Genomic DNA, 22,574 nt, shown 5'->3' on the forward strand with positions numbered 1-22,574 from the left:
TTCAAAACCCGTTTCTTTAATGTGTGAATTCCTTGAAATATGTAACTTTATACACATTTCCAGTCACTAAAATGATGTATTCTTTTTTTTTTTTCCTTTTTAAAAAATAAAATGTCTATACTCACACCGTAAAATGCTAGTGTTGGTTGTATTTTTAAGCAGCTGTCAGTAAACTTTGCCATGGAAAGGAAGTCATCTATACCAATAGCTTCCAAGTCCTCTTCCTCTCCAGCTTGTAAGAGCAAAATGGAATTAACCCTTTCAGGCAATACATCTACACGCTCTCTTTGTGTTCTATTCCTTTCCTTTTTGGGCTGGGATTTTGGGGCAGGTGGGAGGAGATGAGGTGCCTGTACTTGGTACAAAGGCCAAAGTATAGGTTATTGGGTGGCGATGTGCTGCTGTCAGGCATCTTATTCTTTGGGCAAAAGGAACAAGAGGTCAGCATTTGTCCCTTGCCCTTTGTAACATTTAACTTCTATTACTGTTCTTTCAATTAATGCAGTCTTCTGAGTATGCAGTCCTACTCTGCATTCAGCATACTGTGCAGCATCACCCAGCATATTTCACTTGTCACTTCTTTTTATTAGCTATTCCATGCAAGGAAAAGTATTACAGGCCTGAATCCAGTGCTAAAAGGATTACACAAACAGCTTTCTTCCAGCCTGTGTCCTCTGTAAATACAATTCTTTTTGCTCTTTGGCTGATCTGTGTCCTGCTGCATTTTTCCTGTATTAATTGTACTGCCTTAAAATAACTCATAACTTCCCACACGGTGCCATACCAAACAATTCGGTGAAGTCTGGATGAATGTGGTTTCCTGCAATTCACCATCTAAAAATCAAATGGCTTTTGGCAAGAAAGTTGACGAGTTTGTTTGGTATGGTCTATCTGCAGTTAGCATGCTGCTTTATTCTATTTTTGTCTTGAAAGTTTATCCCTCAAAATCTGTGTAGAAGTCTAGTATACTACTGTGATCAACCAACATAGCTGCAGAGGTCAGTTCTCATTTCCCTTCAGGACTGTTAGTTTTTTTTCTGCTCTTCTGCCACATCATATCTTCAACGGACTTCGTCAATTTATTAAAATACTTACTGCAGACCTTAAGACTTTTGATTCAAGGTGTGGGTTTTATTTTTGTTTTGTGTTTTTTTGTTGCTGTTTTTTTTGTGTGTGTGTGTTTTTTTTCTTTTTTAGTGCATTCCCTCCTGCGTCCACCTGGTGTGTACCCTTGCCTTACTTGTGCCTCAGTAGTTGTACTTTATTACCCTTATTAAAACTGGAATAAAGTACCAGTTTCAGGTTAGAATTTTTATCTTAACCATATCCCCACTATGTAAAGCTTCAGTTTTTCTGGGATCTGTTGGAGAAGCATCAAGCACTGCTGAGTAGAGAGCCATTACCATGTGGAAAGGGTCAGGCTCAGACTGCCACCAGTGGAGGGAGAGCTACAGAGAACATAGCCTTACCTTCCAGAATGGTCTGGCCTGTATGAGATGTAATTAAGGCAGCTGTTTGCTAACCATATAGGGCAGGGCACTGCACAGGACAGTTTGATATGCCAGATTTCAAGAGCTCCAGAATTGAAGTGTGGGGAGGGAAAGATGGAGTTAACTGCCGATGGCATTTTCCCTGGCAGCAGGCACCCTTAAATTGCTGCAAGTTGTGGTTCTGTTTGTTTTCAGTGTAGCTGCCTTGAGAGAGCTTCTGCGCCTTATTCAGCTGGCAGGTCCATGAAAACAAAAAGACTTTTTTCTTTTTTCTCTATACTTAAATTTCAAAGGCAATGAATCATCTTGTAGTTAATGCCTTGGTTTTGGAGTCATTGGAGAGGTAAGACTCATCTGGCCAAATATAGTAATCCGGGTTTCAGGTCAGATGAACTCCAGCTGTCAAGCTATTGAAATATACTTACTTTGCAGGAAGAAATAAATCTATGATTTAAACTATTCGTGCTTGACAGGTAGAGTAATTTGTCACTGGAACAAAATGTTAAAAGATGTTCTGGATTCTCTATTGTGTAAGGTTTTCAAATTAAGACTGACTGTCTTGCAAAAAGGTCTCTCAGTTAAACTGCAATCTGTGCTCTTAAGAGCAAGTCCCACAGGAGGAAATTCCCAGACCTCTATATTACAAAAGGTCAAGTTGACAGGAATTGCCCCTTCTGACTTTAAAACCTATGAAATTTATAAGGCAGGCTGAAAGTGGCCAAGCACTCAGGTCCTCTTGGTTCTTGCTGCAAGTGCTGTAACATGGTGGCACATCAGCTGTGATCCAGGGAAACTTGCTTTTGGTTCCCCGATCTCCTGGTGCCTTGAGGCGCTCTTCTAGCTCTGTTTGCTTTGTCTGTCTGTGAAGTGCCAGCAGCAATGCTGATATCTCCCAGACTCTGCTCTGCTTCGCCTTATGGGAGCAAGGTGGCATCATGAATCAAAGGGCCAACACCTCAGTGCAGATACGAGACTAGATAGTATGGCCTCCCTTGGGCAGCTGGTCTATCCCAAAGTAAGCTTCAGCTCTCCATCTGCCAGCGATAGCTGCTGGGGTTGGAGGAGCAGGTTGGCACTTAGCTGAGCACCTCCAAGTGAGAAGGGCAGTTCCTTGCCGGCCCTCCTCGGAAGAGGGTGAAGAACTAGGCTCTACTGATGCATAATATTGGCAAAGACTAGGCCACAAAAGTTGTGGTATTCCCTGTTCCCTCCTTTGAGTTCTTGGTGGTTTTGCATGCTAAGGTCATGCTTGAACTCCCAGCTCTTCTGCAGAGCCAAGGACTTTGCCCTTATCCTATATCTCAAGGCAGAAAGGAGTCCTAGCCCACTGCCTAACTCCAGCATGCCCGCAGACCTGGTGTCTCCAGGGCCTCCATGTCTGTGGGCATTCAACTCTTTAGGAGGCTCTGTAGCTTTATAGGAGCCTTGGGCACATGTGTTTTGGACTTGATGATCTTAAAGATCTTTTCCAACCTAAATGGTTCTATAATTCTAATTAAACCACCTCGTTTATTATTTACTGTGTAAAGAATAATAAAAATCCTTCCTGGCACCACAGACTCCTTGTTGAGAGGGATGTTCCTCTTCAGTCTTCCCCATTCAAGCTCCAGTGCGGGAACAGTGTCCCTCATGAGGGTTTCTCTTGGTGCAGAGTGTGCATGTGAGGACATCAAGGAACTCCAGGCAAATGTGTCTGCGACCCAGCTGCTGTCATGTGGCTTGTCACTGCTGCAAAAGATTATTTCGTCTGGAGAAGTGAGCACAACCATCTCACTTCAGGGGGTTGGAGAATGATTATACAGCCAAGTGAGCTTATCAGATGATTGAAAATATTTTCATATCTAGCCATATAATAATAACAACACAAAACTCACACTGGAAAAGAAAAGGTCGATAGCATAAAGGTGTGAAAGGCACAGTGAGAAAGACTCAGTCATTTTAAAGGGTAACATTTCTATTCACCAAGCTGCTGAAATATTCTGCCAGCAGAGTTTGTATGAGTTATTATTAAATTAGAGTGCGGAGGTGAATTTAAACTTTAGGCAACAAAGAGTTCAAGATGGTTTTTTTTATTTCCAAAACTGGGGTGACTATTTAAGGTTTTGCTCCAGCCCTCTAACAACAGTCTAGAGAAGGAATCAAAATTAGAGCTTCCTTATTAAACTGTGTAACAAGCTTAGAGCCAAAAATTTGGGTTTGATCTGTTGTTCCTAAAATTTCTAAAGAATTAAAAAAAATCAGCGTCTGATCTCCATTAACCCATCTTGATATCAAATTGTCTTGCTTGCTGAAAGCAGCACATCTCTGCTAACATCAAAACCCTCCCCCTGCAAGTGAAACAGCACAGATTGCGTGAATGGCTCAAAGTCTGCCTTCATGTCTGGGCAGATATGCTACCAAAGCACATCCAAGCCAAGAGCTGCAGCTCTGCTGAATGAAACCCTTGATTCCTTATTTACCATAGTTTCAGGCAGCCCTGCAGTACCTGTATCCCTTGGGTTTGGGGTTTTTTTTTTGTTTGTTTGTTTGTTTTGGGGGTTCTTTTTTACAAATGGTAGGTGTACGGAGGTGTCTGGTATTTTGGAAGTAAAAGCAGTTGGACAGAGCGGGCATTGAATGAAATATACAGACACCTGAGAACATTTTTGACATGAAAATATGCAGGTTATGAAATCCAACATACACAACCCTTCCTAAAAGTTACATCAACATAAATGGGAAGACAAAGCCAATTTTAGCTCCTTTCACTTACCAGGAAAGGTACCCAGTCGTACTTCAGCAGTACCTGTGGGGAAGCAAGTGGAAAATATCACCAGACAGATTTCTGCACCTGTGGAGCCCATGAGAATGTGGCCCTGTCCCTTTATATATGCTTGCAAATCCCATCGAGTAGGTGTCTGCATGTGCACAAAGTGTCTTGGTAAACCTGGGTGCAAGTGGTATGGGAGTCTGAATTGTGGGGTTTCTTCTAATGCTCCCATCACTCATTGGTCACACTGGGAATTTCAGGTGCCTTCTTAAAACAGTCCTTCTTGCAGGGGTCTTGGAGACCAGCCTCCCCCTCATCCCCTCTCTGACACGGGAGGAGGTGGCTGCCATTCATCTGCTGCAGTTTCTCCCTTCTCATGCTCAGCTTTACCACTTGGTGACTGAGCTGACTGCTCTTGCCGGCTGCAGCTCTGGCTTGCTAACCTCCCCATTGCTGTCTGTGCTTTTAGAGGACACAGCCAGGACATAAAAACTCACTCCCAGCTCCTGCAGCCCGGTGCGGTCCCAGTGGGCCACCACTCCCAGGTCCCAGTGGGCCACCACTCCCAGGTCCCAGTGCTGTGGTGGAAAAGTTTGAGAGGTAGTACAAGTGTGGTGTGCTCCCTCCTTTGGTAGTACTTTCTCCACGTCTGGTGAACTGCACAACAGGGCCTTTCTTAGCTGGAAGTTGCGTCAAGAACATGGAAATTAGTAACCACCCTTGAATACATTTGCCCAGAGGTCTTTTCCTGATCCATTCTTACTTTTTGCCCTGGGGACATTGTGTGGCAGTGAGCATTAGCATTTTATAGGGGTGCACTACCTGAGTTGCTCCTTTCGGTACGAGGGGCCAGCCCTCTCTCTGCCCTACCAGCGCTCTCCTCCGTGCTCGCCCTGGGCAACCCTGTCCCTTCTTAAGCTGGGACACTGCTAAATGCCCTGAGAGAGTGTCAGGGAAGGGTGATGGAGACTTCATCCTGTACAGCAACAAATTCTACTCCCTTGTCTACTGTCTTACAGGCTGAGTAGCATTTATGGTTGAAGAAGGAAAATCTTCCCTAAGAGCCCTGTTGGGGGAATGACTGGTTGAGCTCTCGCCCCACCAGCTGCAGTACATTTCCCCTTTGTCCAGTGAGATGATAGGAAGTGGCAGAGAACATAAAAAAAAAAGTCTTGCAGCCTTCACATTGAACTGCTCCAGAGACAAAGTTTAGTTAAACCTGAGTTAGTTGCTCCTCGATGTCTATCTGCCACCTGATCTGAGGACAAACGGCTATTAACTAAGCATTTTCTCAGCAGAACCTGTCCAGTTGCGGTGGAGAATTTGACAAAGGAGGTAAATGAAAGAGAAATAAACAAATGGGAGAAGAACAACAAGGAAAACAAGCTCTCAGACTAAAGATTGCCAACTAGGATACACCTCTGAAAATATAAAAAGAAACGTGCTGCCTGAGATGGTGGTTTTATTGGTTGCAGGATCACAAAATGCCTTAGCTCCTTGCAGGGAATTTACACAGTTCCCACCTACCCCACCTTCTCCTTCTCCTTGCCTCCTCGGGATATCCACCAGCTTTCTACTAATTTCTGCTGCTGGCCTGAAACCAGCTGAAACGTCTTCCATGGGATCTGGGAAACCTACTATAGAATCACAGACTATCCCAATCTGGAAGGGACCCATAATGATCATATATCCCCTGCACCTTGACTGTCTCAAATGAAAGTGTCTTTGACTTCTCTTTCTTGCCTGCATAAAATCATTTAATTAAAGCACTGAGACACAACTCATCTGCACCTAAGTCCATGAGTCCAGCCCAGGCCGGCTGGCTCACAGGAGCTGTGTGGCTAAGCGATGCCAGACTTCGTAGCTGGTGGCACACGAGGGAACAGGCACCCTTTGAATTCAGCTAACCATCCTGACTCAAGGGTAGAGGAGGAGAAGCCTTGCCTGGAGTCTAGGGTGGGACCTTGCTCCTACCTCCAGGACCTTTGAGGACGCCTTACCTGCTGTCCCTGCTTGCCCAGCAGTCAGTGCCATGGGTGCTGACATCAGTTACTTGGGTGTTGTGGGGCGACTTGGTGCCCCTTTTGTGTTACTCTGGTGGCAGCTGGAAAGCTGCAATCCAGGTATGAGATGTGAGACCCAAATATAAGTCATGTGACGTAAGAACTGTCTGTGTGCTTCTACCTAACCACCTTCAGGAAGGAAAATGTGTCTCTGAGTCCTGTGATTCTTGTCGTATGTAGCGTGGCTGTAATGTGGAAGAATGGGGTGGGGTAGAGAGATAGCTGGGGGACTGGTCAGGTCCTGTCATCCTAAAAACGCTTTTGCTCCAGGAAAAGTACTGAATGTAGAGTACGTATATACCTGTTGACAGGATTTACCCTCTTCTAATCGGGGACATTCAGCATTTACCCACTTCTCTGTGCCTGGAACACCACTAACTCTTCAAAGACATCATTCTGCCCCTGGTGGAAATGCAAGATAACAGAGTCTCCTCTATCTCTGAGCAACAGGGACACAAAATGAGATGTTGCCAAAGCTCTCACCCGTGTCTGCTGCCTCTTAGTCCAGACCCTCCAAGTGCTGAGCAGATGTCAGGCACTGCAGCCCAGCTCTGCTTACCTGGATGAGCGGCTGAGCTTGAAAAATGCACAACAGAGACGAATATTCCTGATACTGGGATGGTGTTTGTCCCTCCAGACACAAGAAGAAAATGAAGACTTCTTCAACCTCCAGACTCGAAAGGTGAAACACTGAGAAGACCTCTGTGATGCCTCCAGGGACTAGAGGATAGAGGGACGAGTGTGCAAGAGTTTTGGAAGAGCCGGTATAGGTGACGGGTGCAGAAGCTGGTTGTATCTGAGCCCTGCAGCCCGTGGCTGTGAGACAAGTGTAGTGCAAGAGGGGGCAATAGCCCCCGAGGGAAGTCTGGGAGCCCAGGACTCTGCTCAGGCTGATATGTGACAGCACAAACGTTCACTGAGTCCACCTCCAAAGGAGAACTGAATTGCTTCATTGACTGTGCTGACTATGGCCTCAATTCAGATGCCTAAGTGTAGGGGTCTGGAGGCATTTGAGATGCCCTGGGGAGTCCTGCTTGGCTCTAGCTGCCACTCCAGAATGGCTGAGGTCTCCTGCAGGACCTGTGTCACAGCTCCAAACCCCATGTAGATACCTTTCAGCATCCTGTGTGTGTGCAACTAGGTCAAGCCCTGGAGATCACTAAACTGGAGCTGAATTCTTTCCCAGGAAACTATGGCCTGGGCAGGGGCAGAAACTCAACGAATCTCCATATTTCTATTTCCTTTGTGGTAGGATTTCCATTTCCATAAAGGCATAAGAATGACACAGGGAACAAATTAAACGTCTGCCTGCCCCTGTGTCCTGTCTCCAACAAGAGCCACTTACAGCTCCCTACCCTTGTTAGGAATGCGACAACAAGAAGCAATAAAAACCACATGAATGAGGTGGCTTTTGAGCTCCCAGATCCTCTTCTTGGTTTGGTTTGAGTTGTGACAGAGTTGGTTGAAACCATCACTCTTGAGGAGCCAGAGTAACACTGCATTTACACACTAACTGAAAGGAGCTTGTTGGTTTATACTGGGAGGGGCAATCTTATTCACTGTCCCAAGAAGAAACACTGATGTTGTCTCATAATTAATACTCTTCTTTCTCCAATTTTCTCGTTGGGAGATAATTTCCCTGCCAGGCAGGCTTGGCTTGTCCCAAGAGATCTTCAACTGTTGTAGGCTGTGCTTGTGAGCAACACCTTTCTAGATAACTTTGCAGGGAACCCCCTAGATGCTGGGGTTTGTGGCTCCCATCATTGGGAAATGGCCCCAGGTGGATGTTCCCTGACAGCCGCAGCAGCCAAGGCTCAACCTGGGCTATCGGAGCTAAACCAGACATAGTTTGAGCCAGAGAGGCAGGCTGGTTTCCCTGTCATATCTGAACTGAGCACACTCAGGCGTCAGTTGCACAAACATGTCATTTCACATGTCAGGCTCTTATTACAACTGTGCCCTGTCCCTGGCCAGAAGCCTCAAGCCCAGAGTGTGGGTAACTAACTTGAATGGCTAATATGTGGGTAACACTCACCTCTCAGGTATGAATCATTGGGACAACTTGTCATAGTTGATTTTTTTGTCTTGTCTGGCGTCAGCTCAGTCCATGAAACAATTACATTTTCACTTAAACCTCCTGGGCTCTCTTGCAACCTCTGAACTCCACCCAGCACAGAAGGGCAGAGTTTCTGTTGCCCTTTAACTTTGCTTTCCCTTTCTTGCTGCACTGCTTTAGGTAATCTCCAGCCAAATTCTTGCGTGTCTGAGCCCTTTCCTCTCATTTACCTTGCAATCACTCAGGAAATGTTTACAGCTGTATTGGCCCTTCAGGAGGAAAGAAGCCGACATGAGAGGAGAAGCCATGCTGATAAACCTCCCCTGAGCCAGGAGAACACAAGTACTAGCACCTGGTCCACAGGAGAGCCACAACCCAGTAAATCCCAGCTCAGATGCTCCCTGACCTCTAGGAGCGGCAGTGCTGCACCAGCACATCTGGAGGATCCCTGGCCAGAAGAACTTGGCTCTTGTATCAGCCCTGCTGGGACTCATAAGCTAAGCGGTCTTGTGAAGGGCTGTGGGATCCCTAATTGCCTCAACTGCAAAGGCTCTTGCCTGGGGAATGTGGTCTCCCACCTTCCCCCCTTTTCAGACTGGGCTTACTGGGAGGTAAATCCATGGGATGGCGAGCAGGAAAGCAAGGGAGACCCTGGCCCTGAGGGGGTGAGGGTAGCAACACTTCTGCTTGACTTTAGTTCAGTGACTTCAAATCTTTGAATCCCACTCGCAGTGAAAGCAGCTAGATTTAAACAAATAAAAAACAGGGCACTCAGGTCTATCTTGAACTGTGGAACCAGGGGAAAAAGTTATGTTTTGTGTCTATAACCAAGGGGAGAATAATACAGGATGGAAATTCTTGGGGACCGCCCTTGGTCTCAGGAGACGGGAGCTGGCTTTGGGAGGGGTGGCTCTCCGTATTTGTGCTATAGGGCACTTGTGACTCTCCTGCAGGGTGCATGCCAGGTGCCTGGAAGTGAGGAGCGGCGATGCAGAGCTTTCCCACGCCTGAGACCCTTTGCTGGTCTAGGCACGAGCCTTTGTGTGCCTTTAAAGTAGAGACAGCGGCACCACCCTGCCCCTGGGCAGGCGGGGAAAAGGTGTACGCTGAAGATAGTGTCGTGCACTGATGGAGACAGACCGTACACAACATTTGCTATTCAATCATTTTGGTTAAGTGGCTCAGTATTTTCCCTTCCCATGACCTCTTCTCCACTCAGCCCTTTTATGCACCTCTTCCGCATTTCAGCATCTCTGAGATTAATTTGTCTTCCAGGTTTTGTTCTGCTCCTCTCTTTCATTAAGGAACTCTTCCTCCTCTTCAATGCTTTTCCCTCTCCCCCCTCAGTCCTAGCAGGGGCTCCAGCCCCATTTATACTTGTGGGTCACGGAGGCAGTGGGGGAGGACCAGCCCCAGTGAAGCCAGCTGGGAATTTGGGGGCAGGGAGGATCTGGGAGCTCTTGCTCCAGGCTAGTGGCCAGCCACGTTTCTCTGAGGAGCTCTCAAAATATTCCCAGCGCTTTATCAAAGAGGTGATGCTGTCACGGGTTTGTTTATTATTTCCCTTCAGGGCTTGGTCTCTTCACGGCTTCTTCCTTTCATTTTTGAGGAGGAAATGTTTGCAGCTCTGTCAGCCCCTGGGAGGAAAGTAAGCTACAAAGGGAACAGGGTAATGAGAGCTGTTTCCTGAGCCAAGGTATTGCAGCTTTAGGGTCACCTATGCCCTAAACATGTGGGAACCGATCTCAGCCCTCATGGACACTGAGCCGGGAGCTGGTCACTGGAGGAAAGAGCCATGGCAGGGGATCAGCACACAGTCTGTGTGCTGTCCCACCAACCCTTTGGACTCTGCTCCTCCATGTGCTCCTCTCCCTCCCTCCATCTCTCTCCAAGGCCTCTGACCAGGCTGGTCCTCCTACTGTGCCCAACCTTTCCTCCCTGAAGGGGTCCTCACTGTCTCCTCATCTCCCACCCAGGACACCCACTCAGCCATTTCAGCTGAGCTTTGAGCAAATCTGTCTAAATCTTTCCCTTCTCCTTCCTTTTCCTCTCCTGTGGAAGCCTCTGTAAATGGGGATTTCACTGGGCAGGGGTGCATGAGGGATTTTTCCATGGTGGAGGCAGATGAAGGAACAGAGGCAGGTGAGTTCCCATCCCCTGCTGCCTGCCTGTCCCTGTCTTTGCTCCACACATGTACCATACCATGGCCGTGCCTGGGGCACCATGTGAGTCTGGGATGAGAACTCCTTCACCTGATGCCCTTGGGCTGTTTTTTCTCTACCGTTGGTGTGCAGCTTGGTCACTTTGCACCCTTCCAGTGTTTTACATTCCCTCAGCCCCTAGGCCACTTTCTAACTAATTTTTTCAAATGCTGAAGATCTATCTGTCTCCCTGTCACCATGTCTGGAAGTATTGCACGTGTATAAGCACAGCAGCAGGCTCTGTATAAGCACAGCAGCAGGCTCTCAGGGTCCTTCGAGAGGACTTGCAGGTTGGAAGCCCTCTGTTATTTTCTCCTGTATCATCTTTTCCTTCCTTACCCTCTTTCCCGTTTGTGTGTTCGGAAGCATCATGAAGCACATCACTGAGAAATGCCAATTCAAAGCCAGGAGAAAGCATAAACAAGAACATGAATGAAAAAGCAGTGATCTGTGTGCAAACAAGCTGTCAGCTTCAAAATAAGCTTCATCTCTGCCTTGGATCTGGAACTTACGTGGTACTCTTCATCTCGTGTTTTTAGTGTATGAGCATTCTGCAGGCAGGGAAATCTACCCACACAAGAAGTGATCTCTCCTGCAGGGGATAATTTTACTCTTGGAGACATACAATGAGAAGATCATTATCTGCTTCTGTCTGGTTTCCCCAGGAGACCAGGACTACATGATCATGTAGTCTGGGTGTGCGAGAGTGCGAGTGTGTGTGTCTGTCTGTTCCCCTGACAACTTTGGCCCATTGCAGGCAAACATGGAAGAGTGGCACACAGCGGGAGTGATGATTTCCTACAAATTTCATGAAAGTCGCTGGGTGGATGGAGGACCAAGATGGTGTTATTGACTCCACTGAGGTGAATATTAGTAAACATGACATTAATTGGATGACAAGACTCCATACGCATGCAAGCCGTCAGAAAACAGATCTCTGCCATGCACAGAAAAGCTCATTTTCAGTCAGGAACACTGGATCTCCTAAGGTCATGTAGAACTGGCAAGACCAAGTAATCACATCGTGCTTGTATACATCCCCTACAGTGGAATGGGGAAGCAGTTACCTGTGGCAACAGGATCCTAGAGTTGTGAAAGGTAGATATATGTATAGATACATACACATAATTTTTGGAAACAATCTTCATTTTCAAAGCTTGTGCTGTTTAAAATGGAATTAATGAAAATTGATGAAAAGATGACTGGGCTTTTCGGAGAGGAAAGCCTGTTTTGGTTAAGTAGGCTGTTTTTGCACAGGGCTTCCATCTGGTTAGGCACGTCTGGTTAGTCACAGTCCTCGCCATATTCAGCTACTGACTGCTCAGCTCAATTCTTGCTTATTTTCCCCTATGTTTTTTTCCCCTATAAACATATCAATATATTTATTTAAAAAAAAAAAAAAGAAAGAAAGATGAAAAAAGGGGGGAGAATAAAGGGGAAAAAAATTTAATGATGGTAGCTTCTCAGTAGCTCTGCACATGAAAACTACTAGCTGACTTCTATTCATTTTATTAGTTAAGGACTTTATTTTACTTTTAGCCAGAAAAGCAAGGATCTATGCTGACCAGCCTGCCCCTCTGCTCTGCACCAAACCCTTCCATTCCCCAGAGCCTTCTGGCTGTTTAGGGGTGTCATTTTCCCCCTTGGCCAAACCAGGCCCAAACACCAAGCCTTGACTCACTGCTGGAAGTCATCTCAGAAAACGTCTGTGATTCTGTTCTGTTACTCATTTCTGGGAAGGAGAAGATAATTACGTTGGTTTTTCTGGTTTCGAAGGAAAGTGTACGCTGTTCCAGGGAGTAGACTTGGCTTGTGGAAGATGCTGGTGTAAGATCCAGGCACAGCATCACACCCGCCTGATCACCGTCCAGGGCTGTTAGATGCCTGAGCCTGTATCCTTGGCACCTGGTGAGCATGGAACAGACTCCTTGTGTGTTTGTCAGTCATCTTTGTTATTTTCTCTCTCGTGTGAAAACAAAAATGAGCAACAGGGACAAGGATCAAAGCTTCAAGGCCCTGGAGGAACTCTGTGTGATTCACGTGGATTCTCTCCAGGTATGAGGCAAATGCAATCATGTCATCAGGGCGCTGCAGAGATCATGCTGGGAAGGGGCAAGCTCTCTGGGGAGGCTAGAGTGAAACAAAGCCCCAGATGTGGGAAGGAAAGTGATTTTCTTGATGCTGTTTCCTCACCTGAGCCCTGCTGTGATGCTTGCCTGAGGGACTTGGAACTGTGGAGTTGACAGGCCACTCTCCTGGGCTTGTTGTCCAAGGCGTTTGAGTGCAGCTGGGGTAATGCAAACCTTTAATTTAGGTAGTAGTCATTCAAATGCATGGTTAGTGTTAGAGCACTGCAGTCTCCAAGGTATAAAAGCCATAAGTATAAACCACATCTATTTCTCAGCTAAATTCATAGCAGAAAAAAGATTTTCCTTGGGGGTGTGGTGTGTGTTTATTCTACACTTCTTTTCCCATTACTGGATGCCTCCGTCCATGGCCTGCAGAGCTGCTCCAGGGTGTTCAATCTTTCTGCCCAAGATAGAAAACCTGTGGCCTCCAGCTCCAGGTATTTGGGCAACACCCTCATATGTGACCCCCAGCCCATATCTCAAAGGGTAATTTGACCAAAAGACTATTTTAGGTCTGTAACAAGACGCATGCATGGTCTAGAAGGGGAAACACAGTGATCCCTGAGGATAGTTACTGGCTGACAGTTGTGGCCATGGTTCAGTGAGGATGGGGAGCTCTGGTTTTACTGTGTTATTGAAAGAATAATGTGATCATCAGGCACAGCCAATATGAGTTCACAAAGGTAAAGTCCTGTTTAATTAATTTGATTTCCTTCTATGATAAGTGCATGAAGGCAAGGTGGTGCATATAGTTTTTCTGGATTTTAGGAAGGCTTTTGATACTGTCTCTCACAGCATCCTTCTCGACAAGTTTCCCAACTGTGGGATGAGTGGGTTCACGGTGCACTGAGTGAAGAACAGACTAAAGGGCAGAGCTCAACGGCTTGTAATGAATGGTTGGCAACCGGTCACCAGCAATGTTCCTCAGAATTCAATTCTAGGGCCAGTCCTGTTTAACATATTTATCAAGGAACTGGATGCAGGAGTTGAATGCAAGATGAGCAAGTTCGCTGATGATACAAAGCTGGGAGGTGCTGTTGACTCTCTTGAGGGCCAAAATGCCTTGCAGAGGGATCTAGACACATTGGAGCACTGGACTATGATTAATGGGGTGAAATTTAACAAGGATTCTTGTTAAAGGATTGGTGCTGGATTCTGCATCTAGCCGGGCACAAGTGTAAATTGGGAGAGGAGTGGCTGGAGATCAGCCCTGAAGAAAGGGATCTGGGACAAGAGGTAATGGGCACAAACTTGAACATAGGAAGTACCATCTAAACATGAGGAGGAACTTCTTTACTTTCAGGGTGTCAAAGCACTGGCACAGGCTGCCCAGAGACGTTGTGGAGTCTCCCACTCTGGAGACATTCCAAACCTGCCTGGATACTGTCCTGTGAAACCTGCTGTAGGTGACACTGCTCTGGCAGGGGGGGTTGGACTAGATGATCTCCAGAGGTCCCTTCCAACCCTGACTATTCTGTGATTCTGGGGTGCTGGTCGACATCAGGCTCTGTGTGAGTCAGCAGTGTGCACTGGCAGCCGAGAGGGCAAACCTCATCCTGGGGTACATCAAGCACAGCATAACCAGCCAGTCAAAAGAGGTTATTATCCTGCTGTATTCAGCACTGGTGCAGCCTCACCTTGAATATGGTGTGCTGTTCTGGGGCCCACAATTTTAGAAGGACGTGAAGATCCCTGAATATGTCCAGAGAAGGGCAACAAAGATGGTGAAAGGGCTGGAAGGCATGTCCTATGAGGGCATCTGAGAACTTTGGGTTTGGCAAGTTTGGACAAAAGGAGGCTGAACTGGTCAGGCAGTGGGACTAGGTGTTCATTGTAGGTTCCTTCCAACTGAAATATTCTGTTCTATTCTATTCTATTCTATTCTATTCTATTCTATTCTATTCTTTCTTGTGTAAAGTGACAGCTATTCCTTGTGCTCTGCCATCCTCCCTTTCACTCTCTGTTTTTTCACTTTGTTACCTGACGTCTCTTTTTTTTCTTTGCTTTCAGGGCTAGACAGGTTCCTATTGGAGCAGGTCCGTCTCTGGCTTTCAAGCATCATTTATCTATCAGCTGCTATGGTTCCAGTGTCTTGTAGAAAACAAATGTTACATACAGAGCCTGGACTACAGACAGCTATGAGATGGTTCACATTGTGTCTTCCAACCTTGCCTGTGTCCAAGACAGGCTTCTCCTCCCAGCATGGCTTTGTAGGAGGGTCTATAGGCCAGACCTTCAAGCTAGCAGGAACTGGTGGTTTGCCTAACGTGACTGTCTCTGGAGAGCATCACCTGGCTCCCTCTGCACTGAGCTCCAGAGATGCGGCCATAATTAAGCTTTTTGCAGAAGTTTCCCATTCCCTAAGATGGCCACATTTGGCTGAAAAGCGATTTGAATAAAAATATTGACTGCCTGTACTCTTAGATGTTGGCTTTACAACCAGGGAGGCCTTGGGATTTCGCCAGAGCCCATTTTCCTACATTATTGCTAGTGTTTGTGCATATAGCTATGTTGCCATAACAGAAAAGATGTGGCCTAATTGTGGATGTGGACTCCCCTGTGCCTCACAGTGCTGAAGGACACATGCCCATTTCATAGTGGTTACAGCCAATGTCAGAGAAGAACCAACAGCTGGATGAAGACCCATGGGGCAGAAGAAGGGATTGAGACCCTAAGGATCAGACTGACAAAAAGTGGTTTGAACACAGAGGGGTGCCAGAAGGTGAGGGGCAGGGGATGTAAGGTTTCTAGGGGTTGTCTTTGTGGAAATTCCCCCGGGAATGGGGAGTATAGGATAAAAGGTAATTGCATGTGTTTGAAAACCAGCTGGCAATGGCTCAGGCTACCTGGACTATGCAGGGTTGGAAGCCAAACCCTTTGTGGTGACCACTGATGAGTTCCCATACGGGATTTGACCAGCTGGAGTAAGCGATCACACATCCTGGTGACTGCAATAGCTTCCCATCACCTCAATGTCTGATAGATCCTTCCAACTGTGTGCTCAGTTCTTGGCATGATGGTTGTCTAGGTTCTTGAAAGTGCCACCAGAATGCGTGCTACCATGCAAAGGCTTTGCTGAACTTGTATGGCACCATTCATTCACCACTGACTTTTGCTTCTCCAGCCCTGTTCAGACATTTGTTTCTTGGGAATCTAGCTTGGAAAAATATTTCTGGAGCAGTTATTAACACTTTATAGTGCACCTTTGTTACTCTTGGCTTGTGCTTTTGGTCTGGTAGCAGATGTGGAAAGTGATGAGAATTGGGATTTCCTGATTCTCCTTTCCCTCTTGATATACCCCGGACTATGCGCATATAAGCAGTAGCAACCAAGATACTACAGCTTAATGAGTTGTGGTGAGCTACAGTGACTGTGTGGCCTCAGCCTGTCCCTCTGTCAAGACATCATTTGACACCACCTCTCTGGCTGTGAACTCAAAATACCTACAAACAATCCAGTCTTCCTGGGTTAAGCAACATTATAATTCAAAAGGAGGGAAAAAGAAGAGCAATTGGCTTAAACTGAAGAAGGGTGTGAAACCAGGAACCCACATTTGGTACCTTGATGCTGTTCCAAATAGAGCCATATCCACTGCAGGTCACAGGCACTGTAAGACTCACAGCACAGCCTGCCTGGGGGACCTCAGAGGCTCTCCCCACTATCCTGATACTTTGCAAAGAGCTTTCCTGGCGAACACATTTTCTCACACACCCTCTCCATTACGTCCCCCCGGTGCGGTCCATGCACATGACTGAAGTATAACCCTTTAGTTCCCTGGAGTATTGTAATATTATGGCCAGGAGACAGAATTATCACTCCCATTGGCATGGTCTTCTTGGAGTGTAATTAATTCAACAAGAACTGTGATGCCAGCCAAGCTAAAGAAATATAAACAAAAAATTTGTCTATGAAAGCAAAACAAACAGAAGAGTTCAATGTGCCGGAAGAAAAGATGAATAAGAGAAAACCACACTTTGTACCAGCCATCCAAAGGCTGGCCTTTATGACCTCTCTTGCTGTGCATCACACAGCTAGCCCAGGACCCCTTTCTCAATCTGTTGTGTTTTGCTTTTCTTATGCAAACCCTGAAGCCTTAAATTGTCCTTCATGGCAGTAAATATGTATTTCAATATTTATCTGCCTCTTGTACCCAAACTTAATGTGAAGTTCTGTTCAGATTCAAATCTTGCTTTGTCTCCCTACAAATGACCTCTATTACTGAATTGATTAGGAGGCAGTCTTTTCCCTGTGAAATTACTTACACTGAATTGTTACCGTACGGTGAGGCAGGACTCTTGTGCTTCTACATGTACTCACACATGTGGCTCATTACAAGCTCTTGATTGTTACTGACAAGGAGTAAGTCGAGGATGATTTGGCTGAGGGAGGCAGATCCCTAACCCAGGTTTTGAGTGCCACAGTCCTTCATTCGTATTCTACATGGAAATGAAACTGCTTCAGTTAGGAAGCTACTGATTTGTGTCAGTCCCAAATTATAAACTTCTCTGAGACAGATGTTATCTTAGATCACCAGTGATCCTATGTACATTTTGTTGTTGACTTGGAGGCTGTCTGCCACAGGCCACTAATCTCTGTTCCCAGGCTGGCACAGGAACTCTTAGAATGGATCTGCCTGAAACAAATAATAATATTCTGGCTTATTTTTCAACTAAAGCAATTCACTGATCCCCTGTGTGGCCACACAGAAAGATGGCAAAGCTGATGAAGGACTGTACCACAGGAGCTTTTGTCTGAAGACGTCTCTGGAGATCTGCCCTGCAACCTCTTGCTCTGACTAGTTGGGCTGTCCCCAACACTCAGTCAGGCTGGCTGTGGCTTTGTTTACCTGTGTCTTCAAAAGCTCCAAGGTTGGAGATAACTCTGGTGACCAGGCCCAGGGCTGGTCCTGCCTCTGAGCTAAAAAGCTTTTCCTCATGTCCACCCTGAACCTCCCAAACTCCAGTTTGTTGCCCCTTATATCACCTGGCCCTACTGGGAAGAGCTGGGTTGCACTGTCACTGTAGTGACCCTTCAACTAGTTGTTGTCTGCTATTAGATCTCACCTTCAGCCTCCTCTTCATCAGACTAAACAATCCCAGCTCTCCCAGTCTTTGCTTCTGGGACATGTGCTCTGTCTCCTGATCTTGGTAGCCCTCCTCTGCTCCTTCCCCAATTTCTTGATACCCATCCTGAACTGGGGGCACAACACTGGAGACAGTATTGCCTTTGGTCTGCTTGCCACAATTGTCCTAATGTAGCCCAGTATATGGTTTGCCCAATTTGTAATGAAAGCACAGCATTGGTTTGTAATCAATCTGGCATTCAACAATATGGTAAGATTCATAGTCAGGTCAGGGTAGGGCAGGAATATCCTTCACCAGTACCTGCACTGATGGTGGACACTTCCCCTAAGACTCTGCAGCGTGCTAACATGGGTGCTCAGTTTGCACACCAAACATGGCTCATGCCAGAGGGCTGTTCATCAGCCACCTGTGAGTAAAAAGCCAAACAGTAGACCCACACTGAAAGAGATCTCAAAAGAAAATCCCAACTGTTTTGTGAAGATGGGTGTGATGTAACTATTCCCTCCGACTTACTCTGCAGTGCGGTGTCCCAAAAGCATATTAAGGAGCAGTGTGGGAAGCACCATCATTAAATGATGCCTGTGTTGCTTGTGGCCTGTAAAGATCACATCAGATATTGCTGAGGATGTTAGCTCTGATACCCTGGGAAAGTTCCAGCACAGATAATTGCCTCCTGCCTAATTCAATTCACATTTAATAGAGTGGCAACATTCAAGTGAATACCCCCAGGGTAGATGAGCGGTGGGAATCAAGAGTGCACAGAAAGAAGATTAAGAAGCAGAGATGGAAATCCATTGAGAATCAATGTTTGGGGAAAAGACCTCCTCCCCTGCCCCAGGACGTCCTGAGCCAATTTCCTGCTTCGAGCTGTGCCAGCCTGAATATATGAAAAGAAACCTTGGGTTGTGCTTCTCCTACAAGGGTGATGTCTTGAAGGATTACATTGTGGATGGTGCCATGAGACATGCCACAATATTTTCTGCAGAACTCTTCAGAAACCTCATGCCGGAGACCCCTCTGTGTTCTTTCTAGACCTTGTTGTATGGACCATGGGCTTGCTTGCTGTCCCTCCTAGGGAAAAAGGAAGGTATTCTACTTGCCACCACTGGTGGAAGGGCAGCAATAATGTGAGTATACAACACTTTTGTAGTGTGGCTATTGGTGCAGACTCTCCGCATTACAAACCTGACACTGTTTATAGCCTGTGCCCAACCTGAGGTATTTAAACATGTTATCTGCAGAGGAAAAGCAGAAATACTGCTAAGATAGCTGGAGATAGGTGTGTAAGAGGGACAAGAAGATCTGCCCAGTCTTAGCCATGGCTAAGCTGACACTTATTCCTGTATTACATATTCCTGCAGTGTCCTTCCTCCCCACACATTAAGCAAACTGAAATGTGTTGGTTTTGCTGGAGATCTCCCTTGAAGTGCAGAAGGAAAGGTCCCTGCCCTGGCAGGGACCTGCTTTCTCTACTCTACATTCTTTGAGATTATATCTACTATGTGTTTATTATTTTTCTTAATAGATTGGCAGCCTTGCTGGGCTCCAGCTTCCTCTATGCCAAGTACTGCACATGTATTTAGTGAAAGATTTGTCTGAGATCCCACAGCCCCAGATAGATCAAGGCAGGACAAGAGGACAGTGACAGCTGCTCCGTACCAGGTTCCCATCTTTGCTTTTAGCTACCCTGGGTGCTGCATGGAGGCACAGAGGTATGCAGCTTACCTTCCCTTATCTTTGGTGTGAAGTGTGTACCGCTACAGTTCCTCTCCTGAATAAAAAGTTGGAGATCTCCTCAGCTGTCTTGCAGTGCTGATATCCTCCTGTTTTGTCCCCTGTGAGGCACCTGGCTCCCTGTTGGCCATCCCTTTCCCCAGTTGACAGGAACCCTCACTCCTTTCCAAATATCATGTCTGAACTGTGCCTTGGGGCAATTCCCAACCTTACAGCTTGCAGTCAGGTCCTGAAAGTCTGAGCAACATCCCACTGCAAAACAGTGCTTCAGATAAGCCCCCAAGCAGAAGAACTACCTCCTTTCCACCCGTGCAGCCCTGGGGTTCCCTCTCCCAGGTCTCTGTTAGCAATATGATAATAGCTGCTTGTGAATTCCAGGTGGTGACCCTGAGCCAGCCAACCTTTGCAGGAAAGTTAGCCCAGAGCCTTCAGCTCGTCTTAGCTCTGAGAACAGACCTGCTGTACTCTGTTGCAAGTACAGGAGGAGAAAACTGAGAGTAGGACCTGACTAGATTTTTCCATTTCAATCCAAATTGAATCAATTACTCATCCAACCGTGCTTTCCTTGTTATGCACTTAAGTGATATTCTCACTTAAGCGATTTCTGAGCCAGTCTTATTTGGAGGGTGTGTTATAATTCAGCTAGCAAGCTGGGGCAGCTTTCCCTGGCAAGCTGGAAGTACTGAAATGATCTTGGCTTCAACAGATGAAGATAATTGGGGAGACTGGATGAAGGAGAAAGAAGAGGGGGGAGAGAGCTGGTTTCATCCAGTTATGCATACAGAACGTTAAGTAATCATGTAACTTGGTAGTAGTGATTCATCTTGGTGATGCCTTGTTAAAGTTCTGGGCTAGTTGTGTCTTGCACTCATGCTTTAGGCTGAAATGCAGACAAAAGCATCTCTGGCTCTGAGGGCTTGTTAAATATTGCATAAGGGACTTGGCTCCCTTTTCTGGTGGAAGCAGAGGCTAACTTTGGAGAGTTTAGTGTGACTAGGGGGGCAGCTCTTGAAATGGCAGGAGCAGCCCACTGGTGGTGGATGGTATCTCTGAAATGAGGAGAGACATGTGCTTCTAAGGCAGTGGAGAACATGGGGCTTTGCCAGCAGGCTGCTCTTGGCAAAGTGTGCTCTTGCCAACTGTAACCTTGGCAGAGAACATGTATGAGCCATGCACGCATCTTTTTTCTAGTGACATTAATTAGACAGCCATTTCCTTTGGGGCCAAAGGCGTTTTGGATCAGAAGGTGCTGGCATATTGTCCAGGGTTACTGTGTTTTAATCCTGGCTTTGGTTTTATGCAGATTGTCTTCATCCTCCCTCGTGGAAACCAGTTCCTCTGTCTGCAGTCTGTAAGAGGAAGAAGCAGTTTTCTTTGGCCGTGACACTGTGGGTCCACAGTGGAAAGAAAAAGGTGAAGGAAGAACCTTTTTCTTCTTGGTGTGAATGTCAATCCAGCCAGGCCAGCAGAGGAGGGGGTCCTGTGTTATATGCACATTGTGTTATTTGTGACGAGCCTAAGTATCATGTTCTTAGCTTTGAATGTATAGAAAGCCAAACCCTGGACAGCCTGGGGCATAGGAAGGTCTAGAAATTGGAATCACCAGTTCATTCCTGGAACAGGGATGTCGTAAGAGTCCTATGACATGTTTGAGTTCCCAAATATTGAATGACCTCGGTTCAGCCCCATTTGATGAGGAATTAATTTATCAGCTTCCCTTGCAGGAGAGCCACTAAGTTCTTCTGTCTATGATGGAGGTGTGCCCACATCCAAACCTGAGACCTTGCAAGGGGTTTCAGCAAAAAACCCAGGGATTGCATGAATGGTGGAGATGGGGGTTGTGCTTCTGTAACCATCAGTATCAGGTCTGTATGCTGCTGGGTCATGTCACAACACGGATTTGAACCAAACCAGGTTTGAGTCCTAATAATAAATTTAAATTCAGCTAGCCAGGATGCATAATACAGACTTTAGGCAGCAGGTATGTTTTTATACATGTGTGACCCAGCACATGCACTATGCTGAAGACATAGTGTGTGGTTCGTTGCCAACGTCAGCCAAGTCAAATGTGGGCTGCTGCCACCTTGTCCTTTCTATCCCTGCCAGCCTGGCCACATGGCCTGGCCACATTGCCCACTTCATTGCTGGATGAGTGTTAGATGGATCCATCTCCTGAGCTTCCTTGCCAGGAGAGCACAAGAGAACTCACAGTGGTCCAAGGGAGAAGAAGGAGGAGGAAGGAGAAGGAGAAGGAGGAAGACACACAAAGCAAACAATATGGGAGAAGGAAGTCACGATCTTTGCTTAACTGCCGTGGTGTGATACTACAGGGCTTAGTGCAGTCCGATGACATCTGATTTGAGCTAGAGACAGCGCAGTACAGACCATGCTGCGTCTGATCCAGAACGAAGCCGGCCACGTCATAGGTAATACTTGGAACACATTTCTGCCAGCACTGTCAACTTCGGCTGCACCAGAGCTTTGCTTTATGTGGCTACAGCTTCTTTTTTTGGTACTAGGAGCCCTCTTGAATCCTTGGATGCATACAGAGAGGACACAAGTTTTCTGCTTACCCAGCTCCATCCTCAAGAACAGATCAGCCCTGACAGGCCAGTATGGCAGCAAATATCTACTCCTTGGCATAGGCAAAAGGCAGGTCAAGACCTGTCATCCCACGGATATTTTCCACCTGGTTCATAAATAGCAGGCCTTGATGGGTGCAAACCCATGTGGAACACAAAAGCTAGTCCCTTAGCAACAGGTGGTATAACAAGGGATGTGTTTATATTGGAGTAGCTGGACCAACTCTAGCATGATGTTGTGTGTCTTGCCCCACTTGCGCATTGCTTTCAGAGCAGGAGAGACTTGCTGTCTCTAACTCTGCCACACGGGGTTTTCACCACAATGGGATTGTCACAGGGACTGAGTGATATAAGTACAGGCAGAAAGTCCTTTGCAGAGTCTGTGTTTCATCTATTTCTCCATTAAGTCTTGGGATGTCTGATAGGAAGAGTGCGTGAGTCTTTCTCAAAACCCCAGCTTCATCTTCCCTTTCATCTTTGTTTGCA

The sequence above is a fragment of the Charadrius vociferus genome, unplaced genomic scaffold (assembly GCF_000708025.1).
Source record: "Charadrius vociferus isolate BGI_N301 unplaced genomic scaffold, ASM70802v2 scaffold595, whole genome shotgun sequence".
Classification (NCBI taxonomy): domain Eukaryota; kingdom Metazoa; phylum Chordata; class Aves; order Charadriiformes; family Charadriidae; genus Charadrius; species Charadrius vociferus.